The following is a 12,728-nucleotide window of genomic DNA, read 5'->3' on the forward strand; positions in this document are numbered from 1 at the left end:
ATGGCTGCCAATGAAAGGTTCTGGAAACAGTTGTGGTCTGTACCCGGCAACTGCAACCTGGAGGCACCATGGGTCAGTGATTATGACCATGCAATGCATGAGAAAGTAACTAGGTCGTTTGTGTGTTACATCTCACCAGATTGCCTGAAAAGTGTCATTAAAAAGTCCAAATCTAATACAGCTCCAGGGCCTGATGGCATTCGAAACCGGTATTGGAAACTGTTTCCGTGTCCAAGCACCATTACTTCACTGTTTCAATTCTCTTGTGGACACAGGTGATGTTCCTCCATGGTTCTGCAAAGGTCGCAAAATACTCCTCCCCAAAAAGGGAGACTTGACTGATCCCAAAAACTTCCGCCCTATTACGTGTTTGAATACTCAATATAAATTATTCACAGGGTGTTTGACAAACCTCGTGTCATCTTACTGCTCGTCCAATGAGATAATTTACAGAGAGCAGAAGGGGGCGAAAAAGGGATGTTGGGGGTGCAAGGATCAACTTCTTGTACAGAAAATGATTTTGGAAGAGGCTAAAACATACCACCGCAACCTCTCCATGTGCTGGATAGACTACAAAAAGGCATATGACTCTGTCCCTCACGAATGGATTCTGAAGTCTCTTCAGTGTATTGACCTCCCTGAACAACTACTTGATTTACTCAAGTTTTTAATGAGTTGCTGGTCGACTCAACTTGAGATGTACTCGCAAGGAGAGGTGCAGACTTCGGAATCTATTCCAATCAGAAGGGGAATTTTCCAGGGGGACTCCTTCAGTCCTTTGCTTTTTTGTCTGTCTCTAAATCCTTTGAGTTTCCTGCTCAATAGGAAGGAAGGTTACCATCCCGGGCCTCCTCAGCACAGATCCCCAATACCTCTTACTCATCTCCTCTACATGGATGACATCGAGCTCCTTGCCAAAGGAGAGACCAATTTGAAAGAACAGGTTCTCCTTGTCGAGTCCTTCTCTAATGATATTGGCATGACTTTTGGGCTCGACAAATGTAATACTCTTCATCTGAAACGTGGCAAGGTAACTAATGATGGATCGGTCAAGTTACAAGGGGGAGGAGTTATTGAGCATCTTGTGGAAGATCAGGCCTACACCTATCTTGGAATGCAAGTTCGAGACAAACTCCAGAATGCCCAGATTCAAGATAAACTTCGGGCCGAGTATAAATCTCGTTTAAAGAAAATCTGGAGCTCCGAGTTAAATGCTCGAAACAAGATCAAAGCCACCAATACCTTTGCTGTGCCAGTCCTTTCCTATTCCTTTGGAGTAGTTGATTGGACAAAACAAGACATCCAGAGTCTTGACCGCCTGACCAGGAGGATCATGTCTGATAACAGAGCACACCACCCTCGTTCCTCTCTTAATCGTTTATACATGCCAATCAATTCGGGAGGTCGGGGTTTGATTAATGTGGAAGCTCTTCATGACAGAATTTTATTGTGTACTTTTGCACATATTTATTTGTCAGATGATTCTCTGGTGATGCACGTCAAGATTCATGATGAAAGCAAGGAATTCCACAGCTACTTTAAGCGTGCCAAGGTTCTTGGACACAATTTGAAATTTGAAGTTGATTTTGTTGATGGCGATGTACTGCTGGACGGTACAGTGATGGGAGTAAACCAGGTGAAGTCTTTCACCAAGTCTGCCCAGAGTCGGTCCTTTGTGGAGAAGCTGTCTGAGAAGCCATTGCATCGTGTGTATATGCAGTGTGTGGAACAGAACAGCAATCCAACCGACTCCTTCGCCTGGATGAAGTCGGCTGGTCTCAAATGTGAAACTGAGGGCTTCCTTTTTGCTGCTCAGGACCAGTCACTTCCCACTCGCAATCGCCAGAATGTGATTCTTAAAGAAAACATCAATATGAAATGTCGTCTTTGCAATCAATTTACAGAGACTGTCCAACACCTTGTCAGTGGATGCCCTTCCTTGGCACAAACAGCATATCTTAAAAGACATGATGGCATGGCTCGCTGCTTTTATTATCGTCTCCGCCATGCCTGTGGCTTTGACTCCGAGGTCCATCCATGGTATGACCCTGAACATGTCCAGGGCGTCCTGGAAAATTATGCTTTTAAACTTCTCTGGAATAGGCCAATATACAGCCTGAGACGAATTCCAGCCAACAAACCTGATCTTGTCCTTTTTGATAAAACCAATGAAATTATTTATATCATTGAATTTTCTGTCCCTTTTGACAGCAATGTGATTGGCAAGATTCAGGAAAAGCATGATAAATATGCGGAGCTCGCCTTTGAAATGTCTCGCTTGCATGCCAAGTACACTGTCATCCGGCTCCCCATTGTTCTCGGTGCCCTTGGTTTGGTACCTCCTGATCTCTTGGCGCAGATGAGGAGAGTGCCCGGGTTCTCCACTGGGAGCACAGCCCTTCTGACAATCTGGGTAATGCAGAAGGCTGCAGTGTTGGGGAGCCTCCATATTCTCCGGAAAGTACTTGGTGGGTTCCACTAGGCAGTGTTTCCTGGGAGAAGTCCCATTCGCTGTCTGGGCTGCGTGTAGAGGGGGCGAGGGCCCTGAGCTGATGATGAGCTTGACCAGCCTGACTGTGCCAGGATCACCCAAACCCTCTCTGCTGCATTTCTATCTCAATCTGTAAAAAATAATAATAATAATGTGGCTTTGACTCTGAGGTCCATCCATGGTACGACCCTGAGCATGTCCAGGGCGTCCTGGAAAATGACAGCTACAAACTTCTCTGGAATAGGCCAATATACAGCCTGAGACGAATTCCAGCCAACAAACCTGATCTTGTCCTTTTTGATAAAGCCAATGAAATTATTTATATCATTGAATTTTCTGTCCCTTTTGACAGCAATGTGATTGGCAAGATTCAGGAAAAGCATGATAAATATGCGGACCTCGCCTTTGAAATGTCTCGCTTACATCCCAAGTACACTGTCGTCAGGCTCCCCATTGTTCTCGGTGCCCCTGGTTTGGTACCTCCTGATCTCTTGGCGCAGATCAGAAGAGTGCCCGGGTTCTCCACTGGGAGCACAGCCCTTCTGACAATCTGGGTAATGCAGAAGGCTGCAGTGTTGGGGAGCCTCCATATTCTGCGGAAAGGTCTTGGTGGGTTCGACTAGGCAGTATTTCCTGGGAGAAGTCCCATTCGCTCTCTGGGCTGCGTGTAGAGGGGGCGAGGGCCCTGAGCTGATGATGAGCTTGACCAGCCTGACTGTGCCAGGATCACCCAAACCCTCTCTGCTGCATTTTCATTCTAATCTGTAAAACATAATAATAATAATATTTATAAAGCGCCAGTGTCCACCCGCGAATGCATACTCATGGTGCTGCAAACTTAAGTATAAGGAAAAAGGAGGAGTCACTGGAAGGCTTTAGTGAAGAAAAGAAGTGTTAAGATATTTCTCGAAAGAATCTATGCTTTCAGAAAGTTTTATGTGGAGCGGAAAAGAGTTCCATAGGAGTGGAGCAACGTGTTGAAAACTTGGAGCACCTTTAGAATTCAGCACCACAATTTCTCGTGAAGACGTTCCCACCCGAAGGTCACATATCAGTGAAACAGGCAACCAGTTTGTAAGAACCCGTCGGACGCGAAACGAGACCTTCGGATTGTTAGCCCGACAGCTAACCGACTGAGCTACATCCACATAGTTGCACATTGTGCAAATTTAGCTAATCATTCCTGTGACGTCACGGAAATGAACGGAAAGCGTCGAATTGGTTGCGGACAATTACGAAGGTTACGGGTGGACTTGGTGCCTCATGCTTTCAATCTACTGATAGTTGCCGAATGGTCCCGATATCATTTGGTATCGATCGTCCTATTCCGTAATCTACAAGATACCATGCTGTGTTGAATGAGCCGATTTGGTTCGAACTGAAAACGGTTGTTGACGTCAGGCGTCAGACGTTGATTTCACGGTGCAGGCATGAATGACGTGCTTGTATAAAAATCATTGTGTGCTTTCGTGACAGAAAAGTGTTGTAGGGAACACAGTAAGGATAATGTGGATCGCGCTGAGGAATGTGTGAGACATGGGCATGTTTGGTGACGGCACGAGGGTGAGTTAGACTTCGAATCATTATTGAAAACATGTAGATCTATAGGTGAAACTTGCTGGAGGCCGATTCCCATATGCCCAAAATCTCGACATTAAACCATTTCATCGTTAAAATATACAGCGGGAATGGCCAGTGGGATGGGCGGAGTCTGTTTGTGCGGATCTGCTCAAGTCACTTGAATGTCAAGGTCACTGATGGCCGACAAGTGAGTAGGATTGTTGGCAACTTTGTTGAAAATGCTTGCTTACAATGACATTTAGATGTTGCAATAAGTTTTCCGACTCGCGGAATGCCGCAGCCGATCGAATCCAGCCCAACGATGGTGCTGTCAACGTGACTGGAATTAATAAACGAATTTAAAAGGTGAGTTTTCGCCGTTTTGGGTGATCCATGATTTTGACGTGAAATAGCGGAGGTAGCTGTTTTCGATGATTCGTGGCGTATAACGTTTGAAATAATCATCCGATTGTGATCATTTATAGTTCATTTCGTAGGGAAATCATCTGGCTTTCGATCCGTTGGCCTCGACGTTACCTTAAAAATATTTTACGCGGTGACATGTAAATTTGATCGAGGAGGGGGTGGTTTTTTCGTTACATCCCCTTCCTTTCATATAGTGCTGGGGTAGGGTCTATACACCTATATGTCGTTCGAACGACGTTCCTAAGCGATACGAGCCCTTGTGTGGTATGCGCGAGTACGCGTCGACATGACCTACTTGTCGTGGCCCCGATGGGTGAGAAAACATCTCAATCCTAGCTCTGTACGGAGCTAAGTCAATCATCTTGCTACTTCAACAGTAGCTCCGATGTCCGATCTTGTCCTCTGTACAATTTTGGAGACCTTGCAGCTTCTTTCACAACAATATTTGGTATTAAAATACTCACAGTGTGTTGGCATGTACTTCGACAGGGGCGTGTAACTCTCAGATTATCCCTGGTTCACTGATAGCCCCTAAACAGTGACCTCTTACCTTTATCGGACATCGTGACGTTCAGTTCAGCCTTCCCAATCTCAGACGAATGAAAACCGAGATCTGGACGAATGACGTCAACTTCCGTTCGTCACAACTGGCCCCTTTCCGTACATTCGTCACCTCTCGCTTCTTTTTGGCTTGTCCCGGAACAACACGAATTGGTCATAAAGGTTATCTCCATGGCGTGTATCTATTTCTAGCATGCAGGGTATTTCACACACATCAACGTTGTCCTGGGTCAGTACTCAGGATTCAATGTACCCCTGCACTGGGTGAATTGAGCTTTTCTCTATTTTGTAATCAAATGCTACAACATGGCCCGTTTTTTTTCCACAAATTACGAAATCTCCATTCACTGGGTTGCTTGGTCTATGTTTTGAAATGTAAAAATATGATAAATATTTGGAGGTTTGAATTTCAAAAACAACGTGTTTGTGATCAAACATCAAATCAACAATTATTGTTGTTCCGAAACATTCCCGTTAAACTTTGAAACGGTTGGGATATTTTGGAGACACTAATTACATCACGTGTATAAGTCACACTTATTTGCGACATTTACGTCGCTGAATTCCTCATAGATTTAAGAATAAAATAACAGAAAGTCTTCGTCATCAACAGCAGTTCTCTGGCTGAAAAATATTAGGTGTGAAAACAGCCCCTCTAGTGTTTAGAAAAGATGTCAACACGCACGAAGCGAGGTGAGGACTCAGGGAGCATTGGATGAGTCCGCGATCATCTGACCCGTATACGTTGGTCATTCAGTGAACAGGTGTTGTGTCCAACTGCATTTTTGTTACAATGCATATAATTACGTATACTGTTGTAATGCATATATTTTGTGTTGTGTAACAAGTTTCTGGATAGCAAACTGTGTTGAACCACAAATTAGGTTTGCAGTCAGCATAACAAATTTATGTCACTGCAACGAAAGTATCACTTTTCTCAAACTCTTTATTCTCAGTTTGCGCAAGTGATCCAGCGATATTTATAATGTCAGTTAGATCCAGCTGTCTGGATACATGCTGATTGTCTTGAACTAAAAGAACCTTTCAGATTTCGGGGTGCAGTTGAGCTCGCCAACCTTTGGTGTTCCCAAAAGGCGCCATCCGTGAAGATCCGAGTTCGAATTGCTGTTTAGCAACCCATGCGTGTCATAAGAGGCGACTGTTGGGATCGGGTGGTCAGGATCGCTGACGTGGGTTGACACATGTCATCGGTTCCCCATTGCGCAGATCGATGCTTATGCTTTTGATCACTGGATTGTCTGGTCCAGACTCGTTTATTTACAGACCGCCACTATATAACTGGAATATTGCTGACTGCGGAGTAAAACTAAACTCACTTACTCCCTGCTCTGGTCACATACTCTTAACAGTTTCATTACTGAAATACGGCTCTTAGTGTACACCATCCGCTGAGTCAGTCTGACTACCCGATCCTGTTGGACGCCACGATATTCTTTGGTTGATGAAAACCAAATCTTTACGGGTTTTAGGTTTGCAGGCGTCAAACCGTGATCGTGTGTGTACTTAAAATCTGAGGTCCTCGTCATTTCGGGTTAAGCTCCCATATTAAACAGACACACCGTGCTATGGCGGGATACTGCTCAAAACGGTGTTGGACCCTAAACGAAATCCTGATATGATCTCACCTTTCTTACCACCCCAAACTGGGATACGATGACACGACTGTGTCAGCCAAGTCAGCAAATCTGACCAAAGTCTCCTTTCACAAAAAGGCGATCGTCAGTCTCTAAGGTAACTTCTGTGAAATGTTAAAGAATGGGAGGTAAGGTTAAACTTAAGAAATGTTTGCTTCGTGAAAGGAGCCTAAGATTATCTCCGTAGCCTCTTACAACAAGCATGGGTTGTCCAAGACAGGAGACGATTTTGTATCTAAAAAAAATATGTTATATATTCTTGTTAGCCTGACACCTTGTCTCTGAAGTGTGCATATTTTACAGAAAAAAAATGTTCCTAATTATATTCATAATTTAAAACTACAAAATATGAATTCACAAAAAGCACAGAGACTTTCCATATTTCAGAGACTAAACAAAACTGCAACTCTATGATTGTTTAAAATATAAATAGGATTCCTACCACTGACGGGACTATCCCTAAATTCAAACATTAGTGAGTGAGTGAATGTAGTTTTACGCCGTTTTTTTTCAATATTCCAGCAAGGACACTATGAATACTCTTCATATATACATTGTTCCAATGTTGAGAATCGAACTACGTTCTGGATTTCCTGGTGTAGCATTATACCCGAACCACTGTCTGGCTGTGCATGTGTAGCAAGGCGGAATTATGTTCTGACTGTGCAGTTGAAAAGGGGCAGTGGGGTATTTTAGTGATTAAAGCGTTCGCTCAAAATGCCAAAGACACGGGTTTGATTCTCCACATGGGTTCAATGTGTGAAGTTCACTGCTGGTGTCTCTAGCCGTGATATTGTTGGAATGTTGCTAACAGCCGTGTAAAACTCCAGCCACTTATTGTGAAACCGAAACCTGCTCAATAATAATAAAATGATTTAGTCGCTGGTTACGGAACTGTTTTAATTCTCCAATTTGTGCACCAAGGTATAATACAAAAAAGTATATGTATGTATGTATGTATGTATGTATGTATGTATGTATGTATGTATGTATGTATGTATGTATGTATGTATGTATGTATGTATGTATGTATGTATGTATGTATGTATGTATGTATGTATGTATGTATGAATGTATGTATGTATGTATGTATTAAAACATTCTGCAAGTTATACAGTGACAAGCTGATAAAATGATTTTCATATTATCCGAACACAACATTAACCAAATAACTGCTAATAGTAAAACCTATATGAAGATGTCTGCAGGACCCTCTGAAGTTCGGACATGTATTTTGTGAAGATGAAGTCTTCGGAAAACTGTTGATTCACCTCCGTCAAGCAGGTTTGTTAACTGGAGCTGAAACACATAAAAAATATATGAATATATTCCAATCCATCTCTTGAAACTGTGATGGCACTTTTAATAAGGAAACATTCACACACCTTTTGGCTGTGGATTTTGCGAGACTGGGTCTTGAGGGCGTGGATATGTAGGAGAAATGTTGGGAGGCGTGGTTATTACTAATCCACCTCCATATATTTCTGCAACAGAAAATAATTTTGTTCGCGCAGGAAAGGAACATAAACAATATGTTGTATTCTTTTTTCTGAAAATACTGAGTCAGCTGTCGAATGTATGTCTACATTTAGTTATTTCAACATGTCTTTGCTATTTGTCTTCCACAAATCATGTACGTAACGATTTCCAAGATAAGACATTGCAACTTAACATCAGATCTAAAAGAACAGAGAACATATATTTTGCTCGGGAGAGTTCAGTCAAACGCATCTCGTTCAGTTAGTGTTTATGGAATTTATCGACTTTCGTCGGAGCGTATCCACTTCCATAGTTAAATTTCCATAGACACTGCATGGGATTTGCCTACGGGTGAAGTACAGAGGCTCCCACATTGGTCGCTGTTTTCAACATCTATGACACAAGACGTTTAATTTAAGTCTGGGCTAGGCTAAGCTAGAACAGGCTAGGCTATAGATATATCAGGATTAGATTAGTTTAATATTAATCTTGTTTGGAACATTATTAGGAGTTAGTAAATCTACTTAACTTCTATGAAATCCATCAACGCAAACGTTTACATATGTAGCTTGTCGTTCAATATTCGTTTGTTATCATATTTGGTTCTTCAGTTGCTCATTAGAAATACTTGTTATGACGGTTAGTTCCTCAAGGTTTTTTTTATAGACAATAAGTCTTATCACATTTTTGATTAAATTAATTTCCGAACATATGTTATATTTAGGATTACACTTTCTAAATAAAAATCAAGCTAATGATAAACTGCACGGTAGCGGGCGCCGTATAGATAACGGCAGCGAAGGGATAACCATCCAGATTACTAAGAAGGCTCAACCCGCTGGTAAGTTGAAATTATATCTGTACGTTATTATGGACGCGCAACTTAATATAGACAATGGGAGATTCGTGCAAGCCATCTACTAGTGGGGGAGACCCCCAACTACCCACTGACCCACACTGCGCCATAGTGTGCGGGCAGACTGGCTGTGGGAAGACCGTTTTCGTCTTGGATATGTTGGAGGGTTACTACAAGGATGTGTTCGATAACATCGTTATCATGTGCCCTACTCTGAGCATGAATAAAACGTACGCGCGACCTTGGGTGATGACGGACCCGGACGTACACAAAATCGACCCTGGAACACGCCTGCAGGACTGGTTGAAAGCTCCTCACGAGAAATTTAAAGGGGAACCGACGCTGTTTATACTGGACGACTGCAGCGCTAATCGCGAGATAACAAAAAAGAGAGACATGCTATCGTACCTGGCCTTCTCCGGCCGGCATGCAAATCACAGCGTCTGGGTGCTAACGCAGAAGTTCAACTCGGTGTTGAAAGACCTCAGGGAGCAGACGCGATGGGTGGCCTTATTTCACTGCAAGGACAGGGATTCGTTCGAGGAGTGTTTGAGAGAGAACGATGTGATGAGCAAATTAGAACGGGAACGGGTGAAGAAACAGCTCGCTGAAACTAAACACGCTAAGCTCGTGCTCAAGACCGACCAACCAGTAGCATATAGAGTGTGCTAAAGCTAAGCAAAGCTAAGCAAAGCTAAGCAAAGCTAAGCTAATGCTAAGCTAATGCTAAGTATAGCTATCATATTTGAAGTGTTTGTCGTGTGCAACTTAACTTTCATTTCTCTGTGTTTTGTCTGCATCGGGTATTATATAGTTAAAACTAAATCTTACTTGTTATATTATAAGATGGAGTGTGAGGAAATGCTCGAACAGTTGGGGGTCTCCCCCACGCCGCCGGCAGGCCCCACTGATGATAAGCGAGAGAAACTGGTGGCGTTGGCTGTTGGCGGCAAAGCCAAACATTACTTTGGAGACTACACTCCGGATAAAATTCACAAAATGTCAGCCGAAGAAATCGATAAGCTGTACGCTAGATACGAGTCCCGGCTCGGAGCAGAAATGACAAAGACAATAGGATCGGCTATGACCCAGATATACACCGGTATTGTATCACACTTCCTTCCCATTCCACCAGAGCGCCGACTTTACCTGTGGGAGGACCTCGAGAAAGACCCTTTTATCGAACACGCCGTGAGTTCTATCAGCTGCGGGCTGTACCACAAATATGGTATGTTGTTGGCTCCAGTGACGGCGGCGATTATCACGGCAAAACATTGTCAATTTGAGAGAAAAAACAATAATGGTATAAATGGATGCTGCACAGGAAACCCCAGTGGAGGTACCCCCAACATTGATGGAGGAGACCCCACCCCCAACAGTGAGTCCCGAGGTGACGGTGGAAACCCCTTCAGTGGGGGTACCCCCCACAGTAACCAGGCAGAAGAATCCTAAGAGAGTAGCTGCCGGTAAAAAACGGTGGTGTAACCAACATAAAGTGACCAACCCCCGACTGTTGTTGGCTGTAGGCGTAACTGCTGCCGTGGTTATAACATGGTTATACGTGGGGGTACCCTCCCACAGTGAGGGAAACTCTGGGGGTGTGGGGGGTACCCCCACGCCGCCGGCAGGCCCCACTGTCGACCCGCATATCATGTTATAATTTTAATATTTTATATCATATACATAATGTCTGAGGAGAAAACGTTCGTCAACGACGCATACCACGCCACAGTGGTCGCCAGTCTAGCAGTAGGGTACGCTCGGTTGACTAAAATGGTGCTTAAACAACCAACTATCAAGCTAGATTTCAACCTGCAGGATATGGGTATGCTCATAATGAACCTTGGTATGGCGATGGCCACGAAAGACATCCTAGTAAAACAAGGGATCATACCTGAAAATATAATGAAATAAATATAGGGATGGCCACGATAGCTATGATGGTCGGTGGGGCGTTAGTGAATGCCCTGGCATTTTCCGGGAGTAATTTCCTCTTCTCGAAACTACGAGATGACCACGCGGCTGAAATACAGGAAGAAAGGAAGCGGCACGATCTCGCTACTGAGAACTTACAAAAAGCACAGGCCGAGTACGCTAAAAAACGCCTCCAGAGGATCGATTTTATTAACGAACAACTCCAGCGTGAAAACCATGCCGTTCAAACATTCAACGATGTCGATGAAGCAATGAAAGAATACTACCTACTAACTGGTAAACGATTGGAACCGCTCAATAAACCCACACTCGCTCAGTACTACACACCATCCAAGGGACAAATGAATCGTGAACTGGGCTTCATAGTGTTGGGCATAGCAGCTACTGCGTTGGTTGCTAAGCAATTAAATTAAAATACCTATATAAGTAAACATGAGACCCGCTCCATACCGATGCGAATACATACTTATGGGGAAGACCGAGGCCTGTGGTAGGAAATGCAGGAATCAGGGGTTCTGTTGTTTCCATATGGGAAGTCCTAACTACACGTGTTCTGTGTGTGGTATCGGGGTTAAAGGGCACTACTGTCTATGTAAAGCTCACGGAGCGAACGTAGTCAGACATCAACTCATCTACGAGAATAAAAAAGGCTACATAAAAGAACGTAGGCGACTGCTCAAGATAGACTCCAGTGCGTGAAACAGCCACTTAAGGGTTACCTCCCTTTACTGTGAACCAATTAGACATTGGTTCTCTTAGGTGTAAACACTATGACTACTGTGCGCGAGCTGAAGCGGGTCGCAAAACAGAGAGGTGTGATCGGGTATTCTCGAATGCGGAAGTCAGCATTGTTGAGATTACTAGGTTTAGAAGCCCCTCCTACGGTAACACAATTAAAAGCTCAAGCAAAACAGCTTGGATACACGGGTTATTCAAACCTGGGGAGAGCCGGGTTAGTCGAATTGTTATCACATACCCCCGTAGCACGTCCCACTGTAAAACAACTGAAAGCCGAGGCACACGATTTGGGTTTAGGCGGATATTCCCGTATGAGGAAACCACAACTTTTAGAATTATTACGACAGAATAGAGCTATTGACCTACAGTTCGTGCGCACTGAGCGCGCTGTAGGCAACTATTTGAGAGGTTGGCACATGCACGTTGATAGAAACATAGACATTACAGATATCAAGCCTCTGATAGCTGATAAGGTCAACCAGGAACTAAATAACCTAGGAAGTATCAAGTTTCAGATCACAGTGAAAATGTCGCTCGATAAGCAGGTTGGGGGTCCCACAGGGACCACTGAGTATGTTCAGCCTTACTTCCGAGGTCAACAAGAGGTCGTCACACATACAGAGACCATTGACGCATCAATCGATACCAGTTTTCAGCAGATACGAGAATACCTAGAACGCTACACACACTTGGGGTCCGGGTGGGCTGTAGATAAAATCGATAATGTCTATCTAGACATAGCTAACTACGTGCCGTTCAGAGGCGGGTCATACCTAGCCTTGCCTCCCTACTATAGGAACAAACATGCCATAGTAAACGTTAAGAATAGAGGAAACGATTGCCTGAGGTTAGCTATCAGGTCAGCCTTATTTCCAGCTGACACTAATCCGAACAGGCCTTCTAATTATCCTCAGGATGATGGGCTCAACTGGGATGGTATAGATGAACCCACCCCCATATCCCAGATCACTAAAGTAGAAAAACAGAATAATATGGCTATAAATGTCTTTGGGCACGAAGGTAACAA

Source organism: Haliotis asinina, chromosome 9 (genome assembly GCF_037392515.1).
Source record: "Haliotis asinina isolate JCU_RB_2024 chromosome 9, JCU_Hal_asi_v2, whole genome shotgun sequence".
NCBI lineage: Eukaryota > Metazoa > Mollusca > Gastropoda > Lepetellida > Haliotidae > Haliotis > Haliotis asinina.